The 26,791-nt window shown below is 35.6% G+C and overlaps 1 protein-coding gene across 4 annotated transcripts in view; it reads right to left on the minus strand.

Annotated features, from left to right (window-relative positions):
* LOC145994346 (uncharacterized) overlaps positions 1 to 21,887 on the minus strand; it is a 55,650-nt gene extending 33,763 nt beyond the window's left edge. For 2 of the 4 annotated variants that reach the window (XM_083130467.1, XM_083130464.1), the window contains exon 1: positions 21,678 to 21,880. The gene's annotated coding sequence lies outside the window, so the exon portion shown is untranslated. Of the gene's footprint in view, positions 1 to 96; positions 177 to 21,677 lie in introns of those variants that run through there. The other 2 variants (XM_083130466.1, XM_083130465.1) reach the window with 2 other exon arrangements.
* Positions 21,888 to 26,791: the final 4,904 nt, after the last annotated feature.

A 26,791-nucleotide genomic window follows, 5' to 3' on the forward strand; every position in this document is an offset into this window, starting at 1 on the left:
ACTCTAACAGTTACTTTTGCTGGAAATTTTCTTGCAAGCAAATTACACAAAATAAATGAGCATTATTAGTAATAAAACAAATATTTGAAGACATACGTGTAATATGAAACATTGCACAAGCATCCTGAAATATTACATTCTGTTTGTGTCAGCAGTGGCGTACGCAAGGGGGGGGGTTACCGGGTTTAAACCCCCCCCTTGAGCTTTTGAAATATTATGGAAAATGCTGTAGAAAAAAAATAAAAATTGCTAATTTATCACAGTCAAAGATCTGCAACAGTAATAAAAATAAAAATAGTAATAATAATAATAATAATATTAACAATACTAATAATAATAATTTGAATTATTATTCCCATGCAGCATGGAGAAAAGCACATTTCAAACACACGCATCTTTAATAGTGAATGCCTTGAAAATAAACACAAATTCTTGAAAATTAAATATGAGGGCAACTATGATTTAAAAGAAAAAAGTTGTTTTGTACATCAGCTGCAAAAATGTTCATAGAACATGCATTTTTTTTTTTTAAAAAACAATGAGCCTTAACTAAATAAAGTTCTTGGTTCGTTGTAAGCTGCTAATGTAGACAAATGCTAGGCCTACAAGAACACACGATCACCAGTCCACCCTTCCATTGTTTGCACGGTAAATTTGAATTTCTGAAATCGAACTACAATAAGCTTAACTATTGTGAAATGTTTTGTTGGCAAGAACAACGAGACAACCAGGTGTGAATTATAGTGCCCGTGCATAGTAGATTTTGAGAGTGGCATTGGCGTGTTTCTCATAAATCTTTACAGTGTAGTTTGGGATCCGTCGATATGTCTAAACAATTTAAGCCACCGCAAAGTTCAATAATGTTGAAGAAGTGCTTTGTGAATCACCTAGAAGTGATAAATGTGTTGGAATGTCTATAAACTTACTTTTGAACAAAAACATACACTCAGTGGAGTGGAATTTAGCAACATGTATTCTCCTGCCTCATCATCATCCTGGGTGAGTTCCCATAGGTAAAGGTAATGTGAGTTCCCATAGGTAAAGATAATGTAAATTCCCCCATGCATATAGCACCGTGTCATGAAAGCACGTTTAGTGGTGTGGTGGGGCTCCACACATTCTCAATCTCGGCCATTTTGGGAGTGATGTGATCAGCACCATGCTCCGGCAGCATTTATCCCCCAGGGTTGCTCTCAGGTACCCATTGATATGATGCTGGGTGCGGGGACAAGGCTGGATAAATTCCAACCAATTCCGGGGATCTCCCGCGAGGTTGTCAGACTAGACTAGTGCGGCTCCATGCTGCGGCTCCTTGGCTGAGTTTCATATTTTGATTATTTCAATTAATTTAATATATTTGATTGTTTTTATGGACTATCATAAATAAATAACCATTGACTACACAATTATTTCGTAACAAAGAAACCAAAAAAACTCCCAAGAATTTGTTAACAATCGAATGACTAGAAAATAATTGTGTCCTATTGCTTTCATAAATATATTTATGTAGATCTCTACTACTTAATAATAGTAGTGATATTAGTAGTAACAGCAGCTGCATTAGTAGTATTACTAGTAGTAATTAGTAGTGTAATTGACTGTACTACCAGTGCCGGAAAGTATGAACCCCCCTCAAGCAGATTTGCTTACACTTAAAACAGGCTCAACATGCCCATATGAGCTTTTTGCTCAAGTGTAGCACCCCGTCTAATCCAAGATTTTTGTAAAAATGCCCTCGGGAATTTCTCAGAAAGTATGAACCCCCTCAGATTGATTTGTCTATACTTACAAAAGGCACTTCTGTGAGATTGTTGTCCATAAACCTGTCAAAAATATGCCCCTCTTGATATTTTTTTTGGCCACACTTAAAACTAGGCCAAGCTGCTTATAAGAGCCACCTACACACACACACCCATACATATTTACTTCCGGTTTAAGTTCAATTGGGCACCAGGCTCAACTTGCATATTTAATATTAAAATAATGCAATTCTTCTAGAATTGTTCTGTGACTCTCTCATTTCTTACATCATAAAGATATGATTTTTCCCCTATGAGAATAACACTACATATGGTGTCATCAGGTAATGCCTCATGGAATTCACAGATAATTTTAATGTTTGTCCTGTCATTCACCACAACTTGTTTTCTTTTTGAAGTGTTGATTACAAACATGGGTCTCTGTGTCTTGAATTCATCTGGTGTGTAATACATGTCAGTATTGCCAGTAGTAGAAAACAGTAAACAAAATTTGCCTGTTTTAGAGATATTCCAAAAAATATATATATTTGATAAGCAACAACAACAGGGCCATCTATGTGCAAATGTCTGAACTCGGTGAACACTTGGGAACAAGTCAATTTTTTCAATATGTCAATATTTTTAACTCTTTTTGCCAGTAATAGGGAATGGTAGTAAGCATTAGACAAAGTACTTTGGAGCCGAATATGCCTTTCTTAAGACGTCGTATATTGCTAAAATATCTTTAATTCACATATTTCTCATACCGCCGTATCTTGTTCTATTAGGCCTCTTCAAGAAAATTGCCAATTAGTGAAAATTAATTGAGCACAACAGCAAAAGAGGTACTAATAGGGCAAGCATACAATAATATGGGGATATGTGAATTGTTGGTTTCTTCGATTCAGATAAATGGATTGAATTGAAACTGGGATATTTTGCATTTTTTTATACAAAATCTGATATTTGTTACATCCAGCTTGTTTGTTGTAATCTATTCATATTTAGAGTCAGGCCTATATCTGTCCATTAGGGCATTAGGTCAGTGCCTTCTGAGACATGCATGTCTGTGCAGGTATTTGTGCTAGGTCAGCGCCTCTGAAGGCCGCTGAAAAAAAGCCGGCCAGTTCCTCTGCACGGATCAATACTCGGGGCAGTTTCTCAGATTCTCGCACCGAGGAGCTGCGGCACGGCCAGTTCCAGAGAGTCCCGCGGCATGGCGCTGCGGTATGGATTGCATGTACGCTCAACAGAAAAACGGGATGTACGCTCAGAAGAAAATACTTCAGCAAAAAATATTAGAGAAGAGCTCATGTTTCTGAATGCACCCCCTACCCACCCCCACACCCACCCACCCACATCCATACATATTTACTTCCCGGTCCATTTTCATTGCATCATGTTGTGCAATATTAATTGATTAAATGGTCTTCTATTCTGTCTTCTAAGCAGTGTTTCTATTGGCTCTGTAAATCTATATAAGCCAGGGCACAGTGCAGATTCTTCACCATTGCTGGATCGGCAGTGGAACCCACAAGTGGGGGGCAGAACCTGAACAGGCTCCACCAAAGTATAGGAGACTTGAAGCATATAATTTGGCGGAATAACCCAAGTAAGGTCATAGAGACAATATACACTGATGCAATAAAAGCCAATTTTTGGCAGGGGGGCCAAAGTGGTTCCTAAATACAAAATCTCAAGAACTAATTGACATAGAGCTATGCAGTTTTTTTGTCTGCACTGAACCCAGCTGATATTTTTATCCAGCATAGAGTTTTGATTTGAACCCCAAGAAATTGTATATAAATACCAAAGCCAAAAATATTAAGTGTATACACACATACACACATACACATACACACAAAGCACAGTGCTGAACCCAGCTGATATTTTTATCCAGCATAGAGTTTTGATTTGAACCCCAAGAAATTGTATATAATAAACAACAACAAAAATGCCAAGTCAAAAATATTGTAATCAATGCAATAAGAATATATCCAGCCCTAATTGGGCCAAGCACCAAAAGATTTGTAACCCAGACAAATGCAGAACTCCCACAAAAATTTGCCCCAAATGCAATAGAAAATACAGCATGCAATACTTCACATATACACATAAAAATACTTGCTCTGCACAATCATCAACACAACCATCCACATCTGGTCTGAAAAGAAGGCACGAAGCACCTCTTAATGCCAGAGCAGCAAAGCAGCCACGCTATGAACCTATCCACAGCAGTTTTAATGCCCAATTAAGAGATTATCGGTTTGTATCAGAGCCAAGATGTGGCATTGAGAATTTTTTGAACAATATAAATCCTGATCTGCAGGCAATTCTTAATGCACAACATGGGTCTTATAAGCTATCCCTCAAATTGTTTACACAATATAAGAAACCAAATGGCACAAAATTTACACAGCCCCACATAACAGAAACTGTACCGGTTTATTCAAATACAAATTCGGACAAAATAATAAGCAGTTTGATGGATCAACTGAATATCAAACACTCTGAATTTGCGGCAAAAGAGTCCGGATGGAGCCTATGCGGTTCATCACACAAGTTATATGTTAATATTTCTGAATTCAGCCCATTACAAGGTTCCACTTATGTGCCATTACCTGCCAATATCAAAAACAAAACAGCCGTGGTTAATATAAAAAATAATGACCAGAAATGCTTTTTGTGGTGTATTTTAGCTGCTTTGTATCCAGTTTCAAGGAATCCTGAGAGAATAACTTATTACAAACAACATGAACATGATTTTGATGATGCAATGGAGGGTTTGGAATATCCAATGTCTGTTCAGAATATTGATAAATTTGAAAAAAGGGCCAGGAATATCAATGGCAAACAATTATCTATTAATGTATTTATTTGTTCCACTGGCAATTGCCCGATAGAACCTCTCAGAATCAGTACAATTGATGATGAATCTGCTGTTCCGATTGATCTGCTCTTAATTGAAGGGGATGGCACATATCATTACACTCTGATACACAGTCTTGAAGCTTTAGTCAGAACACAACTAGACAAAACTCATACAATATTCAAGTTGTGCAGAAGATGTTTAACTGTATTTTATGGTCAAAAAATGGTGAAAGGGGTTCGGGAAGAGAATGCAGAAATTGCCAAAAACAAGTTAATTGAGCATCTGAAATACTGTGGCAACCATAAACCTGTTCATATGGTGATGCCCAATCCAAGTGAAAATTGCAAATTCAAAAAGTTTGAAGCCTTGTTGGAACACCCAGCATATATTGTTTGTGATTTTGAATCGAATCTCAAACCTCTTGCATTCTGCAATCCAGATCCTGAAGAATCTTCAATTACACCATACCAGCTACATGAACCTTCCAGCTTTTGTTATATAGTTATACGGGATGGTGTAGCTAGTGAGCCGCGCTTATACATGGGACCAAATGCCATCAAAATATTTGAACATAGAATAGAAAATGAGTGCCGTGACATAGCATCCAACATCTTATTAAAATCAAAGCCTATGTTGCCTTTAACAGAGAAACAGATTGAAGATTTCAACAATGCAGAAAAATGCCCGGTATGTGATTCTGAATTTTCAGATGCAAATATCAAGGTGAAACACCATTCTCATACAGATGGTAAATTTAAAATGGCCCTGTGTAATAGCTGCAATATTCAGATCAAGAGACCAAGATGTATCCCCGTATTTTTCCATGGAGCATCCAATTATGATTTCCATCATCTGATCAGGTACGGGGGGTTTGACAAGCAGAATTTAAATATTTTAGCTGAAAATGATGAGAAATATATATCTATTAGCAAGATAATTAAAGTTAATAGTGTTCCTATTCACATAAGATTTCTTGATTCTTACAGAATGCTGTCTGCTAGCCTGCCTACACTGGCAAATCAATTACCTGATGAACAATTCAAAATCACAAGTGCCTTGTTTCCAAATCAGGACCTGAAATTAATTAGGCGGAAGGGTGTATATCCATATGACTATTTAACAGATTTTTCTAAATTTGATGAGTGTTCTTTGCCACCACAAGAAGAGTTTTACAGCAAAATCAGAGCATCTGGAATCACTGATGAAGATTATCACCATGCCCAATTGATGTGGAACAATTTAAAATGCCAGACATTTGGTGATTATCACAAGGCTTATTTGAAACTTGATGTGACTCTCTTAGCTGATACACTGCAGGCATTCAGAAAATCTTCCATGCAAAATTATAAACTGGATCCAGTGTATTTTTACAGTGCTCCGGGCCTAGCATGGGCCGCAACGTTTTTGAACACTAAAATGCAATTGGATCTGATCCACGATCAAGATATGTATCTGTTTATGGAGAAATGTATAAGAGGAGGAATGGTGCAATGTTCTCAGAGATATGCCAGAGCAAATAACAAATATATTCCTGATTATGATCCAGCACGGCCATCAAATTATATAGTGTATGTAGATGCAAACAGCCTCTATGGTCATGCCATGATGCAAAAACTGCCATATGCAGGGCTTGAATGGGTTGAAGATTTCAATATTGAGGATCTTCAGGACTTTGATGACAGTGACTATGGCCTGTTCTTAGAGGTTGATCTGAATTCCAGATGATTTGCACAATAAATTTTCTGATCTGCCCCCAATTCCCGAGGTTCAGTGCTCACCTGGCTCTAAACAGAAGAAGCTCATGATGACACTGGAGCCGAAACAGGATTATGTCATATATTACAAAAACCTCCAGTTCCTGATGAAACATGGTGTTCAAGTAACCAAAGTTGGAAAAGTTTTGAGGTTCAGGCACTCAAGATGGTTGAAACCATACATTGATACAAACACAGAGCTTCGAACATCTGCAAAGAGCCAATTTGATAAGGGCTTGTTTAAATTGATGGTCAATTCTGTGTATGGCAAAACTATTGAAAATGTCAGAAAACATACCGATGTTAAAATAATTACTGACCCCAGCCTGAGCAAAAAATTGGTTGCAAAGCCCAATTTCAATTACAGAAGAATTTATGATGAGCACATGGCACATTTCAACATGAAAAAAACAAAGATTAAGTTTGATAAACCTATTTATGAAGGAGCTGCAATATTGGAATCGTCCAAATTACATATGTTAATATTGTATTATGATGTGTTGAAACCTTTTTATGGTGATCGTGTAAAATTGATGTACATGGACACGGATAGTTTTATTCTTCATATCCAAACAGAAGATGTTTATCAAGATATGTCACAGCCTGAATTGTTTCAATACTTTGATACCAGTGAACATACAATAATTCAACCCCACAACAAAAAGGTGCCTGGCAAGTTAAAAGATGAGACACTTGGTGATGTTATTGTGGAATTTGCTGGGTTAAGTGCCAAGATGTACACTTTTAAAACATGTAGTGCTGTTGTCAAAAAAGCCAAGGGTATTGGCAGAGTGACTGTTGAAAAAGATCTTGTATTTGAAGATTATGAAAATTGCCTCAAATCCCAGAGTTCAATCAAAACATCAGAAAATAGAATTCAGAGTGAGGATCACTTGCTGACTACAAATATTGTAAGAAAAGTGGCTCTGGACCCACATGATGATAAGAGATGCATTTTATCATGTGGCATACATACTCTACCATGGGGGCATTGTGATTTGAAAAATGGCAATCAATGCCCAATTACAGAGCATGATTTGAAATAAATAAACATGCCTATGAACTTATTTGGGTTCAAAAAACAGGCTATTATGGACCTGCCGACACCACAACCCTCTTCTGATATGATATCTAAACTAAGTGCTTTGTTAATTATTCATCTGAACAGCATACTTACAGATGTTGATGATGAAACAGGTAAAATATTGTACATATTTAACAATAATTTAAATCATTACCAATTACCTGTAGGTGGGCAATTGCAATTTATTACAACCCCTGAGGGTGATGTCAAGATTTCATTAGGGGGAAATATTTATAGAATTAAGCACTCAAACATGGTTTCTGGCACTGTATATACTGTTTCTGCTGGTGACTGCTTATATATTGAGGTCCCGGGATCATATGACAAGCTTATACCTTTTTTTATAGAATTAAGAATCAGATACTCTATAATAAATAACCACTAAAACAAAAATGCCTAATGATATATTTGGCCATACAAGGCATGAAGATCACAGTGATGAGATTCTGATGCTTGATGTCAGAGTCAAGAAATTAAGAAGTGATTTACAAGCTTTACAAACTACACTCAATGCCAGTCTTCAATTAGAAATTACAAATTTGCAATCACAATGCATGGACCCTCTTCTTAAAATTGACTCAGAACTCAAATTGTTGCTTCAAAAATATACTGATCTGGCAACATTAGATAATTTTCAAAGTTTGGAAGAAGCTGTAGCAGCTCTTCAAGCCAAATTTAAGACCCAGGCCACTAACTCTGAGCAATTGAAACAACAATTGGAAGAGCAGATAAATAATGTCCAGACACAGCTCCAAACAATTGTCAAAAGCATAAAATCACAAGAAGATTTTGATCTAGTGATTTCCACTCTAAAAGAACAGATTCAATCACTCCAAATACCTAATCTGGGTCCTCTGCACAATGCCATAGCCGAGGTTAAAGAAAAAATTGAGACACTTGAAAATTTTATGAACAATTTGCCATCTTCTGATGCTTTGAATGCAATAACTCGGAGTGTTGCCAACATTAAGCTGCAACTTGAAACATATGAAGATTTTGGAAAAATTCAAAGTACCATAACCCATCTTGAAGGTACAATAGCAGCAGTGCAAATTGATTTGACAAATGTACAAGAATCCCGATTGCCTGGGATTGTAGATACTCTTGTCAGTGTCCAGCACCAAATCACAAAGCTTGAAAACCTCAACACTGAATCTGAGCTATCTCATTTTCATCACTTGATAGATGATATCCAAACAAAACTTGAAATTTTACAACAATCCACACCCACTCAGGCAGATATAGCCCTGCTCCAAAATGCTATGCAAAATGTGGCTGATGCTTCTGAATTAAACAATGTAAAATTGGCACTTGAATTTTTACAAAATACAGTATCAAATCTGCCTACATCACAGGAACTTAAAAATATTAAGAGGGCAGTGAATAGGATATTGAAATCAGAAGATATCAAGAATATCCAGACAGAGATCAAACAACTCACACAGACAGTGGCCACTCTTCCAACCAATCAACATATTAATGAACTGCATGCGCTGTTTGAGGATATCAGAAGACAGGTCCATGATCTTACTGCTCAAAATTCAAAATTGGCAGTTGTTGAAAATTTGCAACAAATTGTAGCTAATATCAAGCAACAGCTAGGAACCATGGAATCGAATCAAGCAAATGCTCTGTCTGTTTTTGCCACCCAGCTTCAAGAGATTGTGCAACAATACAAGAAACTTATTGTGGACATAAAAATCAAGCCAGACCATGATGATGTTGTTAGGACCATCAATGAGCACCTTGAATCTGTAATAAGCAGATTGCTCACAGCAGAAAAAGAAATAACAGGCATAATCGAGAATCCAAAACATACAGTAATTCTTGAATTGTACAGCATCCCCAACAAAGAATATGATTCACCATTTACACCAGGTGGCAAAATATATATGCTGTCCCCTGCACAATTTTATTACCAGTTTTTTGTTGGGGGCACATTGAGACCAAATATTGGCTTCAACCACAGGCACACCACTACCCTACCTTATCAATAACAAATGCTGATAACAAAGTAAAAATCACCAGTGTAGAGTTAGAGGATTTTACAGACCCCAATACATTAGAAACAGCCTATACTGAAGATGATGGCTCTCTGGAATTTAAAATACAAATAGGGGACAAATTATATTTAGAAAATCCTGCAGTATCAGCTGCTGAACACCCTATAGTTGCAATATTCTTGTTTACATATTATGTCTAGACAAATTATTGTTGATGAATTACACAGACAAGCCAGACATAATTATAAGAGACTCCCAGTAGTCACAAAGGGCATAGATGATTTATGGCAGAGCGACTTGATTGAGTTGTCAAGTGGACAGTTGAAAAACTTAGACAAAATCAACAAGGGCTACAAGTATCTACTCACTGTAATAGATACATTTTCAAAATTTGCATGGGCTGTGCCACTCAAATCCAAGACTGGAAAATGTGTTACAGAAGCCATCAGGACAATCATCAATCAGAGTGGAAGATCACTGTGCTATTTGCAAACAGATAATGGCAAAGAATTTTATAATTCAGTGTTTCAACAATTTATTAAAAGCCAGTCAATAAAACATTATTCGAGTTACAGTGACCTCAAGGCCTCAATTGTAGAGAGATTCAACAGAACCTTAAAAAATCTTATGTATAAACAATTTACACTTCAAGGTAATTATAAATGGATTAATATTCTTCCAGAACTTCTACATAAATATAACAATTCTGTCCATTCCACAATCAACATGAAACCCTCTGAAGTAACTTCATCTGATGAGCAAAAATTGATCAGGACTGTTTATTATCCTAGATACCAGCCAACAACAAGAAAGGCCAAATACAGGGTGGGTGATCAAGTAAGAATCAGCAAATATAAGCACTTATTCAAAAGAGGCTTTACAAGAAACTGGAGCACTGAATTATTTACAGTGGTTCAAGTTAAACCTGGGACCCTTAACACATATATAATAAAAGATCACCGAGGAGAAATTCTCAAAGGCAGGTTCTATGAACAAGAGCTCAGCAAAACTAAACAGCCTGACACATATCTCATAGAAAAAATCATCCGCAGAAAAGGCAACAAGTTACTTGTCAAATGGCTGGGTCATCCGGAAAACAGCTGGATCGATGCAGACAAAGTGATAATATGAGCACCTGGGATGTTATAAAAAGGCTGCCAGAACCTGAACAACAGAATAAGAGAAATGGCAACTTGCTGCCTGATAATATTAGGTGTCTTATTGTTGGGCCATCTGCTTGTGGTAAAACTACACTAATGGTTGATAATTTTTTATTGGCACCCAACTGGTTAGACTGGAAAAACAGGCACTTGTATGTTTTCTCTAAGAGCTTGGAACAATTAAAATATCAGCAGCTGATGAAGCTATATGATGGATTGGATATTGCTACTTTTGAACCAGATGTTAAGCCACTTCATGAATGTCTCGATAATTCTGTTGTTGTGTTTGATGACATTATACTGGATAATCAAAACAAGGTTAGAAATTTCTTTACACAGGGCCGACACAAAAACATTGATTGCTTCTACCTGGCACAGACTTTTTCTAAAATTCCGAAGCAGCTGATCCGAGACAACAGCAATTTTATATGTGTGTTTCATCAAGATCATACCAACCTCAAACACATACACGATGAATATGTAGGTGGGGACTTGAGCTACAATAATTTTTCCAAGTTTTGCAGTAGGTGCTGGAATCAGGACAGTTATGGGTTTGTCACAATTGATATGACAAGAACACCTAATACTGGCAAATACAGAAATAAAATCAACAATTTTCTAGACATTGAAACATAAATAAATAACCATGAAAAGGCCAATCATTGATGATCTTAAGTTAAGAGATTATCTTGTAAAAAGATTTAAGGGATGGAAATCAGAGAACCGGGGAATTTATGAAAAACACAAACAAGCAGAACAGCCTGTAATTGATGCTATTAGTGAATTAGGTAAAAATATCAAAACTGTTACAGAGCAAAATCAAAATTTGATCACAGAGCTTGTACCTGTAGCTGCAAGGAACATATTAGATTATCCATTCACCCCACTTTCCAGTATTCATACACCTAGTCCTGTTGCTCCTCGAAGAATTGAAGCTACTCAGGATCCTATTGAATTGGGTCTTCTTGCTCAAAAATATTTAAGCACACCTAAAGACAACAAAGATGAGGTGTTTGGCTTATATGCTGACACAGAGCTTGATGGTAGCATCATACATAGAATTGGCAATTTCAGAGTAACATTTATGGGAGATGATCTGATTGTTTATTCAGAATCTCATCTTGGAGAAAAGGGTGGTTTTGTTAAATATCCCGGCACACCTGGGTTGTGGGAACTGATGACTAGGAAAAGACCTGGCAGCTATACAGATCAAGATTATGAATATTACAAAGAAATATTAATAAAATCAGATGCTCTATACCAGAACAATGATCCCACACAAAAAAGAGTCAAGTCTAGCAGTGGGGCAAAATACAACAATTTAATCAAGCCCATATGGTCACAGATCAAGACAGGCAGTGGAATCAAACAATACAACACCCTGCCTAAAGAATTTGTCTGGGTTGATGATGTCAGGAAACTTGTAGATAGGTTATTGGTGATAGCTGGGGAGGAAAATGCTGGCAACCACAATTTTTACAATGAAAAGGTTGGAATTATGGACATGATAAGCACCAAATTATCTAATTTTATAGTGAATGACACTAAGGGGATTGGATATCTCATAAAAATTATTAATACTCTACCACCTAAATTTTGGAATATTTCTGAGGGTCGGGGCCTGGTTAATGACATTATAAACAAGCTGCCATTTGAACTACACATTCCAGGCTATCAGTATTGTGGTCCAGGCACAAAACTGGATCATAGATTAAACAGAGGGGATCCTGGTGTTAATCCCCTAGATGCTGCTTGTAGAGACCATGACATAGCATACAACACACATTCTGATCTTGACAAGAGACATGTTGCAGACAAGAAATTAGAAGAGGCTGCATTTGGTAGATTTGTAAGCAAAGATGCTTCTTTGAGTGAAAAAATAGCAGCATTGGGAACCACCATAGCTATGAGCACCAAACAAAAACTGGGGTGGGGGTTGTGAATATGTATATATAATAAACCTACAATGAAGGCCAAGGGTGTTATGTATCAAATACCTTATGCAGGTCTCAAATCTCTTAAAACTATTGATAGTCTTTTAACCAAAAAGCAGCGCAAGAAAAAAAGCTCTTGTCTTGCAAAGGGACATGGTATGAAATTGTTGCTTAGTACCCCCCAATTAAAAAAATTACAGCAATCAAGAAAAAAATTGCATACAGGGGGTTTCATATTTACTATCTCTGCTATCTTAGCTGCTCTCGGGGCTGTTGGGAGCTTGGCCGGGGGATCAGCTGCCATAGCAAAAACAGTAATAGATGCCAAGAAAAATAGGGCAGAATTAGATGAGCAGAGGCGCCATAACCTGGCCATGGAGAAAAAAGGCAAAGGTGTTAAGAGAGCCATGAATAAGTTTAAAAAAAACAAGAGCCGCTTACAAACCAAGATATTGAAGCTTTAATCAAGCCACTGGGCATCAAAAATTTTAGGGGTGTGTACATGTCTGATTCTTTACCAGAACAACCACTCAACAAAGAGTGTGGCATAGTTAATTTGGATAAGTACAAAAATCAGGGCACTCACTGGATCTGTTATCTTAAATATTTAAAAAATGAGGCATTTGTGTTTGATTCATTTGGAGGTGTTCCTCCTGAAAATTTAATAAAATATCTAAAATCACCTAATCTTTATTACAATAATGCCCGTATTCAAAACTTCAAAGATGTTAATTGTGGACATTTGTGTTTATCTGTTCTCAGATATATGTCTCAAATAAATAAACCATCAATTGAAAATTTTCAAAAGACCTTGTGGTATTTAAAACATCATGGGGGTATTCCATCTCACCAGCTAAAATTCAATATTGAAACTCAAATTACATGATGATATAGTGTATCCCAAAACAATAGCTCTCAGAGCATTTTATGGCATGTACTTGATCCCTAATATTACACACCACAACAATACAATTGCAGTTGGGGATCAAAAAATTGTCATCACTCCAGGGCAGTATAATCTATCTACTCTAAATGCTCAATTACCCAGAGGTATAGTATTAACTCAAAATTCTGTCACTCACAGAGTAGAGATTGTATCTGCTACAGAAACAGTGGATCTGGGTACTATAGGAGAGCTGTTAGGCTTTGAGAACAACACAAAACTTGAACCAGCCATCAAACACACTGCTATGAATATACCTAAATTCTTAGCCATAGAGACTCTGAATATTCACTGTAATGTGGCTGAGGGTATGATCACCAAATCAAATGGCATAGGCACTCACAAACAAACTGGCATCATTGCAACATTCAAACCTAATTCCGAATTTATGGAGCCAATCATCTACACTCCATCCCCAACATTATATTTTCCTGTGTGCCATAATAGAATAGATTATATTGAATTGATGGTCACTAATGAAAAAGAAGAATTAGTTGATTTTGCTGGAGCCACAACAACTGCTATCATAGAGATTAACATTTAAATAAAAATACATACAATGGAAAATATTGAGAGTTATGAGCTACAATCATTCCCCCCAAACAGGAGGACATTTGCAAATTTAAATCAACCCAACACAGAGATTGAGGTTGATCTTGATGTTGGGGATGGATTTATACACCCTCACAGAGCAGATCTATACATCAAATTTGATGTTGTAAAGCTCGATGGAACAGATTATCCGGCAAATTCAAATATAAGATTGGTAGATAATTTTGTGCCGCATCTGTTCTCTGAAATTGAGATCAGAAAGCATGGTGTTGTTATAAACAGAATAGATTATCCCGGCATTACCTCCACAGCTTTGGCCACATTAAAATTATCCAAAACCGAGGCTTCTTACTACAAAATTGGTGGATTTGAGGCTGGTGAAAAAATATTATCTAAGAGCCACACAGTGCTGTTCCCCATGCGCCTGTTGCCAGGATTCTTCTCAGATTACAAAGATATTATGTGGAAAGGTGGTTTAAGAATCACATTTAGAAGAGCTGCAAATGATAACAATGCATTGATGAGGTACAGCACATTAAACCCTACAGGAGAAGCTCTGCCCAATACCCTACCTGATGAAGGCAAATGCGTTATTCAGACTATGGAGCTAAGAATCCCGGTTGTTGAGTATGAAGCCAGTTATGCTCTTAAATACAAAGCAGATATAATAAAAAATCCACAGATTCCTCTGCAATTTTATACATATCAATGTGTACAGAAGCCCGCAACTGGTACTTATTATGAGTTTGATGCCACAAATTCATTCTCCAGCATACAATATGACATGCCTGATTTTGTGGTGGTACTGTTTCAGACTGGGAGACACAACAATCAGGAAAAAAATTCAAGTAGATTTGATAACTGCAACATCAAGAACATTTATCTTAAAAATGGCAGAAATGAGGTCTTTCCTAGAGAAAATTACAATTTAGACATGTCCAAGAATGATTTCCTCAAATTATATGAGGCATTTACGGCTTTCAAAAGGGTCACTACTGGCAATACTGACATGTATTACACACCAGATGAATTCAAGACACAGAGACCCATGTTTGTAATCAACACTTCAAAAAGAAAACAAGTTGTGGTGAATGACAGGACAAACATTAAAATTATCTGTGAATTCCATGAGGCATTACCTGATGACACCATATGTAGTGTTATTCTCATAGGGGAAAAATCATATCTTTATGATGTAAGAAATGAGAGAGTCACAGAACAATTCTAGAAGAATTGCATTATTTTAATATTAAATATGCAAGTTGAGCCTGGTGCCCAATTGAACTTAAACCGGAAGTAAATATGTATGGGTGTGTGTGTGTAGGTGGCTCTTATAAGCAGCTTGGCCTAGTTTTAAGTGTGGCCAAAAAAAATATCAAGAGGGGCATATTTTTGACAGGTTTATGGACAACAATCTCACAGAAGTGCCTTTTGTAAGTATAGACAAATCAATCTGAGGGGGTTCATACTTTCTGAGAAATTCCCGAGGGCATTTTTACAAAAATCTTGGATTAGACGGGGTGCTACACTTGAGCAAAAAGCTCATATGGGCATGTTGAGCCTGTTTTAAGTGTAAGCAAATCTGCTTGAGGGGGGTTCATACTTTCCGGCACTGGTAGTACAGTCAATTACACTACTGTAATTAAACTAATTAATTAATTATCAGTATTATTAATTAATTAAAGTATAATAAAACAATGGTAATGTGAATTTGGAAAAAGTTTTAGATATAACCCCCCCCTTGATGAAATCCTGCGTACGCTACTGTGTGTCAGAATAGCGAGAGACAGAAAAAGAACAACGAACGAGGCCTTTTACAAAATAACATTGAAGAAAGAACTTGCAAAGTTAGTTCTGGAATAGGCGTAGTTTTGACCATCCGCTTGGGGGTCTAGCTGGGGCTAACTTAATTCATGCTTTTATCCATTACAAAAACAATCACGGGCATTTTCCTTGGGAGACAGGTGATTCTCTCATCATCTTATCCAAAACAAATAGAATCGTTGAAAGGAATAAATACGCCATTATAGATGGTTGAAAATTTATTAAAGAACGCATTTCTTCTTTAGAATGAAGAAGGGATAATTTTAATATGTAATAATATTAATGAGTAATCCTGTGTTCATGGTACTGAACAAATTATAATGCTGCAAGGTATTTAAAAACACAATCTACATACTGTCGGTAATGGAATAGTAAAAATTTAAATATCCTTAATTTCTATACAACGAAACTTAATTTTTTTCTAATTTTACTATAATTGAGAACCACTTGCATATCTGTATACATTTCTGAAAAAATCACTGTCAGTCAACTACAATTTCCCTTTCTGTGTTTAACAATGATATGGAAGAAAATGTATTATACTTTGCCCATGGTTGACCTTAGCCATGTTTTAATATGTCTCATTGCAGAAAAAGACAGTTCAGCTCTCCCTACGTACGTAATAAATCAAATCTACGTCAACTAAAAATGATAATTTAACTAGGGTGCGATTTATAATTTTGAAGGAATGAACTTGGTTGGTTTGCTTTCTTATATGTTTACAAAGAGCTTCCCATGTGTCTATTTACTACTCTAATAGGTTTCCATTCATTTATACCTCGCATGCAGATCATCTTTTTTACCAATATACTATGCATGCTTATAACTGGACGTTAATTGCTTAATATCTAATCTAACAAAAATCAACTCCATTCTAAGTTTCGTTGTTTCAGATTATAGTCCAGTGCCGCCTATTTGCAAATCAGAAACCAAATAAGAATTAACAGCAAGGTATAAGTTTTGCCAACATTTAATGAGCAGCGACATATCTAAAAATAATGCTAAACAAAATAATGTGTATTTTTTATATATAGATACATGTGGGACTCTAAAATTAAGTGCACCAAACTGGAACACTATAAATATTATGACGCTTTCGAATCTTAAGAAATTGTCTATTGAAGAAGTGAATTAAGGAAACAAAGAATTACGGACTCTTACAAAATTGAGAACCTCACAAGTTACTGAATTTTCGCGAAAAGTACGCTGATCTTGGTCTCTATGTAGGCTTAAGGATTAATTCGTTTCTTTATTAAAAGAATTACTATTTGTGCTTGAAAAGAAGGTCTGAATGAAACAGAATATTAAAATAAAAATGCACTAGTAAATGACAGCATAAAGGTTATAGAAAGTTGCTATATATAGGTGAAATATTATTTAATTACCCTAACTTTGGTTTCTCTGTACTGTATCTGAAACTTTAAGTAAGTAAATTTAAAAAACTAGACTTTTAAATGACGATCGTTGACCAAATAACTTTTACGTAATCTTGGCCAGGTGACTTCAAAAGAAAACAAATTATGACATTCAGAGCAGGTTTTATATGATATATTATATTTTCGTTCTTAAATTTAATAGTCTAAGCTTGTTTGCTCGACGCCTGACTTTACAATTAATGTACTCTCTATTAAAAGGGATGATAATTCTCCAGATTGATTACCAATGATCAATTTATCCTAAAACTCCAAGAGATAGGTACCAAAGATTCCTAGCGCCCCTAGAAGTGATATACAAGATTCATCCGTCACCAGGAGAGTTGAACACAACTTTCAACTGCAACACCTTCGTACATTGAAAAATCCAAATAAACCCCGCGCATCTGCATACATATCGGTGACACGGTACAACGTACACAAAATACTTGAAAAAGAGTGATTTTGCTAATGAACTGTAGTGATCACCATTTAATAAAACAAATACGCGCAATTAAATAGCTCCTAACGGAATCGCGACCCATTCATGTGACATTTAGGTAGGGTGACCATAATATTTTGACCCACGAACGGGCCATCTCAAGAAGATCAGTTTAGCCCCCCCCCCCGGGAAATATTTTCGGCCAAATTATAAAATTATTGCTATTATTAACGTATTATTATTATTTATTAAAGAATAGGTAAAAAGGTAAAGTTACCCGTGCATATAGCGCCGTGCCATGAAGGCATATTTCTTAAAGGATGGATCACATAAATGATACATCATAAACAATAAATGAAATATGTTCTCCCGTTGTCAAAAGGTATTAATTGTTTTAATATTGGTACTACTTGCGTAGTGTTGCTTCTGATCAATCTTTGATGTTAGTCCTACGCGGAGGTTGAATATATGCCAGAAGAATTTAGCAGAAGAACCAATCTTCTTGAGAGAAGATTCGCACAAGTTAAAAGTTATAATTTGTTGGGTCATGCACGCTCGCAGGCAGTGATAAGCAATTTATTTAACACGAGAGTCCGCGCACCGCCTTCACAGTTAATAGCAAGAGCTCAACTGCTACCTCAAGCGCGAGGCGCAGTATAACAGATTGTTCTAACGTACAATACAAACTCATAACATAAAATAACACAAGAGAAACTGATAATTTATATAACACATCAATGTTAATTAGCGATAGTAAGCTAAAGTTCAGGTTGGCAACAATTAAAAATGCCAACGTGGAAGTTTTTACATCGCTAAGAACACGAAGCGTGGTTCCCCCACTCCTAACATAAACAGCCAATAGGAAAACGATATTTTATTGAAAACGAGGGAGAAATACTTTGCTATAATATTATAATATTAAACTATATAGAAATAACGAAAATGATTTTATCAAATAAATTATATTTGCCCTTGCACATAAAAATGATTAAATAAAGATTTAGTTTATAACGAAGACAAATTACTTCAATCTTGTACATTGTTGAACAAAAATCAATATTAAGAAGAAATGTATTTAACTTGTGCTTAAACAACAAAATTTGCGTGAAAGATAGTAATAATCTTAGCCATTTTGGATTTGAAAAACAATGAAAACGTTGCATATATTATTTGGGATAATTATTAGCCTATAAATTCTTAAAAATGTTGCAAAAATACGCGAATAATATTATAACATAAAAAAAACGTAAATATATACATGAATTATAAAAACAATTAAGTATAAATAATTTAATCCAAGTTCTTAACTTGAAAGTATACGAATAAGATTAATGCCAATATACAACTGAAATCTGCCTAACATGACGGTTGTTACAAAGGGAGCGAAGGTACAGATAAATAACGTAATAGCTGCTGTTCATGTTATGTGAATTTATACTTCACCAAAGTTGTGAGCAAAGTAATAGGCTACTGTATGTGTTATCTATATTTTCACTCTGCACTGCAAACAAATAATACAAAATAGTTTTACCTAATGTCAAGGGGGCTGACGGCAGTGCCAGGGGGGGCTGATGGCAGTTCCCCCTCCTGGCCCCTGCCTGGCTACGGGCCTGACGGGACGACCGGGACACTGCTCTAAAACGGTACTGTCTTGGTCAAAAGGGGATGTATGGTCACCCTATATTTTGGCGTACATCTTTAAATGTCCCCCCGCATGCAATACAATTCCACAGAAATTAAATTCAATTTCTTGAACCGACGCCTTTTTATTCCTATCAAAATTGTAATTTTGTTCAAGTCTCTACAATGACGGCTTCTCTTTTTCATGTTCGAAAAAATAACACAATTGCAGGATACATTTATGTAAACACTGGATACAGTGGCGCTATTGTTTGAATGTAACAATGTTTACCTAGCGCTCCCCAAGTTGGAAGATCAAAAGAAATAACGATGATGTAATTCTTTTTTAAATCTTGTCCGGAACATGTGGTTCTCGTACAAAGGCACCTGCACTTCAACTTTCATTGTATTCTACATCAGGACATAATTTGAAATTATTTCCTTATGTGTAACTGCCACATCACAAGAGTAACACATGAAAGTTTCGTGAGAATTTTGTAATTTTTGCGTGCAGTTTATCTTTCCTTAATTATTTTATGCATAGCTATGTCACGTTAATTTGGGGGGGGGGGTAATGTCTGCTTCTGGGGGATCTTTTTCCTCCCTAGCTCTTACCCAACTACGCCTATGTCTGGAACACAATGTTTAAATTAGTCACAACTAACCACAATATTTGTCATGTGACATTGATTCGTTTTGTTAAGAGAAAAGAAAAAGGGAATTCTGTAATGGGTTATAAAGCATACATGGAGACCCAGTTAACTGAGTAATGAAGTCATGTGCAAATATATTTTATGAGCTTACTCCAAAAGAAGTCAGACAGTTAGTTTACCAATATGCAAAAAAAAAAAATCAGTGTAAGTTTCCTGAGACCTGGAAAGATCTTCAAATGGTTGGTGCAGACTGGTTTACCATAAAGAAAAATCCTAAAGGAAGGTCAATTGTAACATCTACCACACACATTTAAAATATTAATAATGTTAAACATATTAAAGTTAGTTAGTAGGATCGTAACTGCATAATATCAATATATAATATTGAAGTGTTTGCATGTTCAATTCGAATCTCTAAATGCCAATAGTTTGAGAGAAAAAGCACCTTTTGTCAAAAATGTTACAATTGACCCTTCTCTCCCCTACTGATAATTCACATGTATTAAAGAAACATGTAGGTAGGTTAGATGACATTAAGTTTTAACTTGGTAATAGAAATTTGGTGATGTTTTCGGTGTTACTAATTCGATAGTTCTTTTTGTGTATGAGCTTGGGTTATCTTAGAATATAAATATACTGTTTCTAAATTAAGTGTAAATGTTACTATAAAATGTAATGACGTAGGTTAGAACCAATGTTGTACAGCTGTGAGACAATAGTTTAGTTTACTGACTGGTAAGTTATACAAATTTGCATACCCCCCGCCCTCAAAGAAACTATTTCCCGGAATGAAATTACATATACGCCACTGAGTGGGTATCTCCCCAAAAGCAAAAAGCTTTATTCGCATAGAAATTTCAGCATGAAAAGAAGTAGTCTATAATAATGAGCTCGGATCCCGTGAAATTTATCGTCATTCTGTGTTGCGAATATTTATTACTTATTTCAATTAAAGGAATTGTATGAGTTATACGTGGCAGGTGCAAATGCATAAGCCCTAACGCACCCACACCAAATTATTACATTATATTTTGTGCAATGATTTCAAATAACAGTAAGGTTGGGGCGAGATAGTGTCAAACCACATTCTTATTTTCCAGACCCACTTGCCAAATTGCAAATGATATAATGTAAAAGTATTTTACAGACTAAGACAGATATTTTCTATGGGATAGTCTACGAAGTACAAGCAGCAGAATAAATTTCAAGCGTAAACGTAGAGTTGTGAGTTTGCGTTAACTTTATTCTATATTTCAGATAAGTACGACAATGTGGCTAGGCACTATCTCGTCCCGCCCTTTACAATAATTAGTATACACTCTCCTTTAATTAAAGTGTACACACTAATACTCCATAAACAAACAGAATAACAGAAAAATAACATATATTTACCGGGAGGGAACTTTGAAATATGCAGTTAATTTGAATTCACTCCTAACCACCACATATTGGAAGTTCATGTTAATAATCAAGGGGTCTCAGGTTCGATCCCTCGAGCCAGATTATATATACAGGGAATTAATCTGATAAATTAATCCAGGTTGTCTGTGGGATTCCCTTCGTCTAATGTACAAAGCCATTAGGAATTCACACTGTCTTAATCTAGACATCTACAAGGTAAACCAAATACTGCTCCACACGTGTAGAGAATTGTAAACAAATCTTCAGTACATAAATATACTTACTTGGTGAGCACAAATCTACTGTCAATGAAGTGAATATAACATTTTGTCATTTATACATCCTTCTACGCTTGTTGATTCAACTACCAATTTCATTATTCACACACATACATCTATAACTTAACTGTCACGTAAACACTTTCATGTGGAATTATCCAACATCGCGGAAAGAGGCAAACTGAATGAAGATTGAATTCAGGCATCAACTCAACTCAACAAAGTTTTATTGGACTTACAGCTTTACATGTGGCTGTTTATGCCCATCATACATTATAAGCAAGGATAATATATAGGAGGATAAGAAACTCCCATAAGCCATTTCGAACGCGGAGGATATGGAAGTTGCGATACGACATTTCCGTTGGAGACGGAAGTTGCTAGCGCAATCTAACCGCTTGGACGAAAACTAACAGCCCTAAACTGATGGACAATTAATGGGATCTGCCCTGTCAAGGTTGCCATTAGTCCATATAGCCCTTTCTTTCTTGCTCTGTTTCGGATTTAAGATTATTTGTTTTAATTGGGATTAAACATACCCTTCCGATTGACAGATGAAAGATAGCTATGAACCTGCATACTGGACCCCCATAGGTACGTGGTACACCATGCATCAAGTAATTTAATTACTAGAATATGAAGTTCACTGGATAGGATTGAATGACAGTTTATTTAACAAAACTTAACTTTGTATTGAACAATAATATTAGATACATACATCAACTGTCATTAATAATTATGACCTTAACGAGAACAATATATATATCACGATAATTTTCACTAGTTATTCTTAACTAATAATTGGCTTTCTCTCCTTGTGCTGACTATTTAATTGGTCTCATTATTCATCCATGTTCAAATGATTGCCTAAGAGAATATTTCTATGTTAAATTTCCCCCTTTTCCTACTTGTCTGTAATGACGATCACTCGGTAAAGATCAACAAGCAAATTAATATAATACTACCAACAACTCTACAAAATTAAATAATATTAAACTAATTATCTACAAAAGAACTGAAATTAAACCATCACCACTACGTTAGTCTAAGTCCCCTGTTGACCTCTCCCGTCACGTCGAGTACCCTGTTGGATTGTGATGTTGAACGTGTGCTAGCTGGAAGTGGAGTGTGGAGTGTGTCGGTTTAGGATTCTTACATCGAACCGGCAAACTGAATGACGTAACCTGCGATCAGTGCCATCTATTGGCTTTTACCTTCTTTCATTCAGAGAGAGAGAAACCAAAATCTTACACAGGCTATAAACTGCCCTCCCCCAATACTTGAACATTACCTATGTAGGATTTTAACATATATATAGAACAATATTGATCGCTTACAATAAACAAAATAACACAATTAGATACTATAGTTTCTTCTCACAAATATCCTTCAATGTCCTTAGGATTCCTTTTTCATTAGATGTTGATTGTCGACATATCTGTACCATTGAGGAATACCTGTCAATACAAAACAAGCAACAGTATCTCAACTCACATTTTACAACACATTCAAGAATATATATATATGATGATTATGAACATGAAAAAACACCATTGTTTGACTGACTCACTTCCTGGATACTCTATACAGTTTTATCTGATCAATATGACAACGTTTTTCAATAGATGGATTTTTCACCTTCTCTAACAATACAGAAACTGGGGTTAAAAACTTCTTGATTACATATGGACCCTCATACAGCATACTTAATGACCTTGTAATACCATCCAGCAATGATGCTTTAGGATGAGTCCTTACAACTACTTTATCATTGATTTGATACGTCACATTACTGTATTTTTTCTTGTAACTTTTTCACGTTTATGCCACTCACTTTTCATTTTTTCTAATGCACGAGACCATTTTATTTGACTACCTTGGGTAAAATCTAACATTTCATTATCAGTCAATTGCCAATTTTGTAACAATGGATCAAAAAGTTTCCTTCCTAAGAAGAGTTCTGCAGGGGTACAATCTATTGATTGATGATTAGTGTTATTGAAACAATATTGTAAATAATACAAATATTTTGACCACGTCGATTGATTGGTGGAACAAAAACATCTTAGAGCTTGTTTCAGATTTCTAATCATTCTTTCACACAAGTTTGCTTTTGGATTCCATGGACTAATTGTAATATGTTTGCAACCAATACCATACAGAAATTCACTGAATAACTCAGAAGTATAATAACTAGCGTTATCTGAACAAAATTGAGAAAAATATCCAAAATTTGAACAATATCTTTGCAAATGTTGAATTATTATTTTCGACGAAACTTGTCGTAATGCTTGATACCAAACATATCTACTAGCATTATCTACTACTACTAATACATACTTAAAACCATTTGAATTTGGCAAAGGTCGCAAAATATCACAACTCACTCTCTGTAAGGGATGCTTAATGATTTCTGATGACAAAACACCCATTGGAGTTTTATTTCTTTCCTTAGCTAATTGACACAATTTACAGCTTGTTACTCTATCCTTTACAACATCGACCATATTTTCCCAAGTAAAATTTCTTTGAAGTTTTCTCAATGTTTTGGACCAATTTGAATGTCCTCCACCTATGGCATTGGTGTGATAATATTGAATTAACGGTTCAATTACGTGTTTGCGGACTAGTACCTTGAATGGCTGTCCTTTATTTCTAGTTTTCTTGTATACAATTCCATTACGCACACAATAATTAGGAACTTGTTCATTGGCCTTGATTTTGTTCTTTATGACCTTTATCTCATCATCTTTATCTTGCTCAGATAAAATGGAATTTAACAATGTAGGAAAACCCCATAAATTCAAACAAACAGAATCAATTTCAGATTTATCTAAATCATCGGTATCGTACTGAGAATGATCATACATTCTTGAAAGAAAATCTTCGATTACATTACTGGATGATGGAATATGATGTAAATCGAAACTAAATGAAGAAATAAATTCAACCCACCTTGCAAATTTACTATATTTCTTCGCTCTCTTCAACATGTGAAATAAGGCCATATTATCTACTCTAATGGTAAATCTTTTACATTGCAAAAAATATTTGAATTTCTCTAATGCTTGAACTAGACTGGTTAATTCTAGTTCATATATTGTTTTATTACGTTCTGTCTCCTTTAATCTCCTTGAAAAGAAATATACTGGCTTTAGTTTACCTGAATCATCTTCTTGCATTAGACAAGCACCATAGGCTTTCAATGAACTGTCACATTCAAGAACGAATTTTTTTGAAAAATCAGGGAGAGCTAAGAATACATGCTCAAGAAATTTACCTTTTATTTCTCTGAAGGCATTTTCATGAAATTCAGTCCAACGAAATTTATTCTTCGGGCTTCTAAGGTCATTTAATGGTCCTATTATTAGAGCGTATTCTGGGATAAATGAACTATAATAATTAAGTACGCCTAAAATTCGCATTAATGATCTACGATTTTTAGGTCGAGGAAGACATTGAATCGCTTTGATTCTTTCAGAATCAATATGCATTTGCTTGTCTTTAATTACATAACCAAGAAATTTTATTTCTTTCAACATAAATTTACTTTTGGATTTGGAAATTGTAACACCATATTTTTTGAGTCTATCTAACACAATACGTATGTGTTCAAGATGTTCATTTTCATTTTTTGAAACAATGACTATATCATCGCAAAAGTATTCAACAATTTTACCCCGTAAATCTCCCAACATTATTTGCATCATGCGTGCTAGACAAGCACTACCAATTGAGATTCCAAAGGGTACTGATTTGAATCTATAACTTGCTGTTGATGTTGAGAATGAAGTACAATCTCTAGAAGCTTTACTTAATAGTACCTGATGATACACCTTTCTAACATCTATAACAGAAAATACTGACCCTTTGCTAAGGTTACTTAACGACTCTTGCATTAAATTTGCTGGGAAACCATCAAAAATTACCTTTTCATTTAGTTTTTGGTAATTAACAACAAGCCTTTTACTATTATTCTTCCCTCGTACAACGAAACATGGAGCTGAATAAGCAGATTGTGATTTCTCAATAAGATCAAGATCTAAAAGTTCTTTTACACAATCGTCCACTTCCTTTTGTTTTTCGCGTGACTGTACATAAGGTTGTTCGCGCACTGGTATTTTGTCTTTCAGATGAATCGTGTATTCAAATTCATTAAATACACCAACTTTATCAGAAAACACTTCAGGATATGAATTTAATAACATACCTAGTTCTTCCGTGTATTCATGCGATGTTCCTGGACATCGTTGCTGTTCTCGTTCATGTAGACAGACAGACGGATTATCAGGAATCGACGTATCTTCTGCCGCAATCATGTTGTAGCTACCAGCTGTTGCTCTGGAACGCCAAGGTTGCCTTCGGGTGTTACTTCCTTGCGAAACTCTGTTCCTGCCACCAGACCAGCTTTGCGGAGTTCTCGATTGCCAATGTGACCTTGAACTTGAAACATCACAAACATTAGTTCCTTTACATTTACGTGATTCCTGAAATGAATGGCTCGTATTAATAACACTGTCCGAAATCCACTTCATTTGCACTTTTTCACGAGAATACGGAAATGTAATAGTTTTGTCATGAAAATTTAATAGAAATTGTCTATCCTTAATGAACTGAACTCCTATGATAAAGTCAATAGGTAAGTCTTCACACACAAATGCACTAATGGGCCATGACATGTTACACAGTTTCAAACTCAAGTCAACTACTTTGTTCAATTTTAAGCTACGTCCTGCACCCAATGTTATTGTCACTTCTTGAAATCTCTCTTTTACATTACAGCCTTGTCGCAGTTCATTATACAAACATTTGTTAATCAAATTGTAAGTACTTCCCGTATCTAAACATGCACTGACACGCTTATTATTGATTTCACTATCAGCAAATACCGCAATTACATCTTGATTATTGCCATCAGTTCTTTTCACTACTGGTAAAGCTGAATTCAAAGTTTGATTATAATTACGCCAAACATTTTCTTTCCTTGGTTCATTAAATCTTGACGAAACTGGTGTAGTGCGAAATGACACTTTACTGGGAAACTGAACATTTTGTACTTTCTTCTGTTTTTCTTGACCATAAAAATCACGTTTCACATACTGATGCCATTGCATCTTTTC

Source organism: Lepisma saccharinum, chromosome 10, assembly GCF_977018435.1.
Source record: "Lepisma saccharinum chromosome 10, izLepSacc3.1, whole genome shotgun sequence".
In the NCBI taxonomy this organism is placed as follows: domain Eukaryota; kingdom Metazoa; phylum Arthropoda; class Insecta; order Zygentoma; family Lepismatidae; genus Lepisma; species Lepisma saccharinum.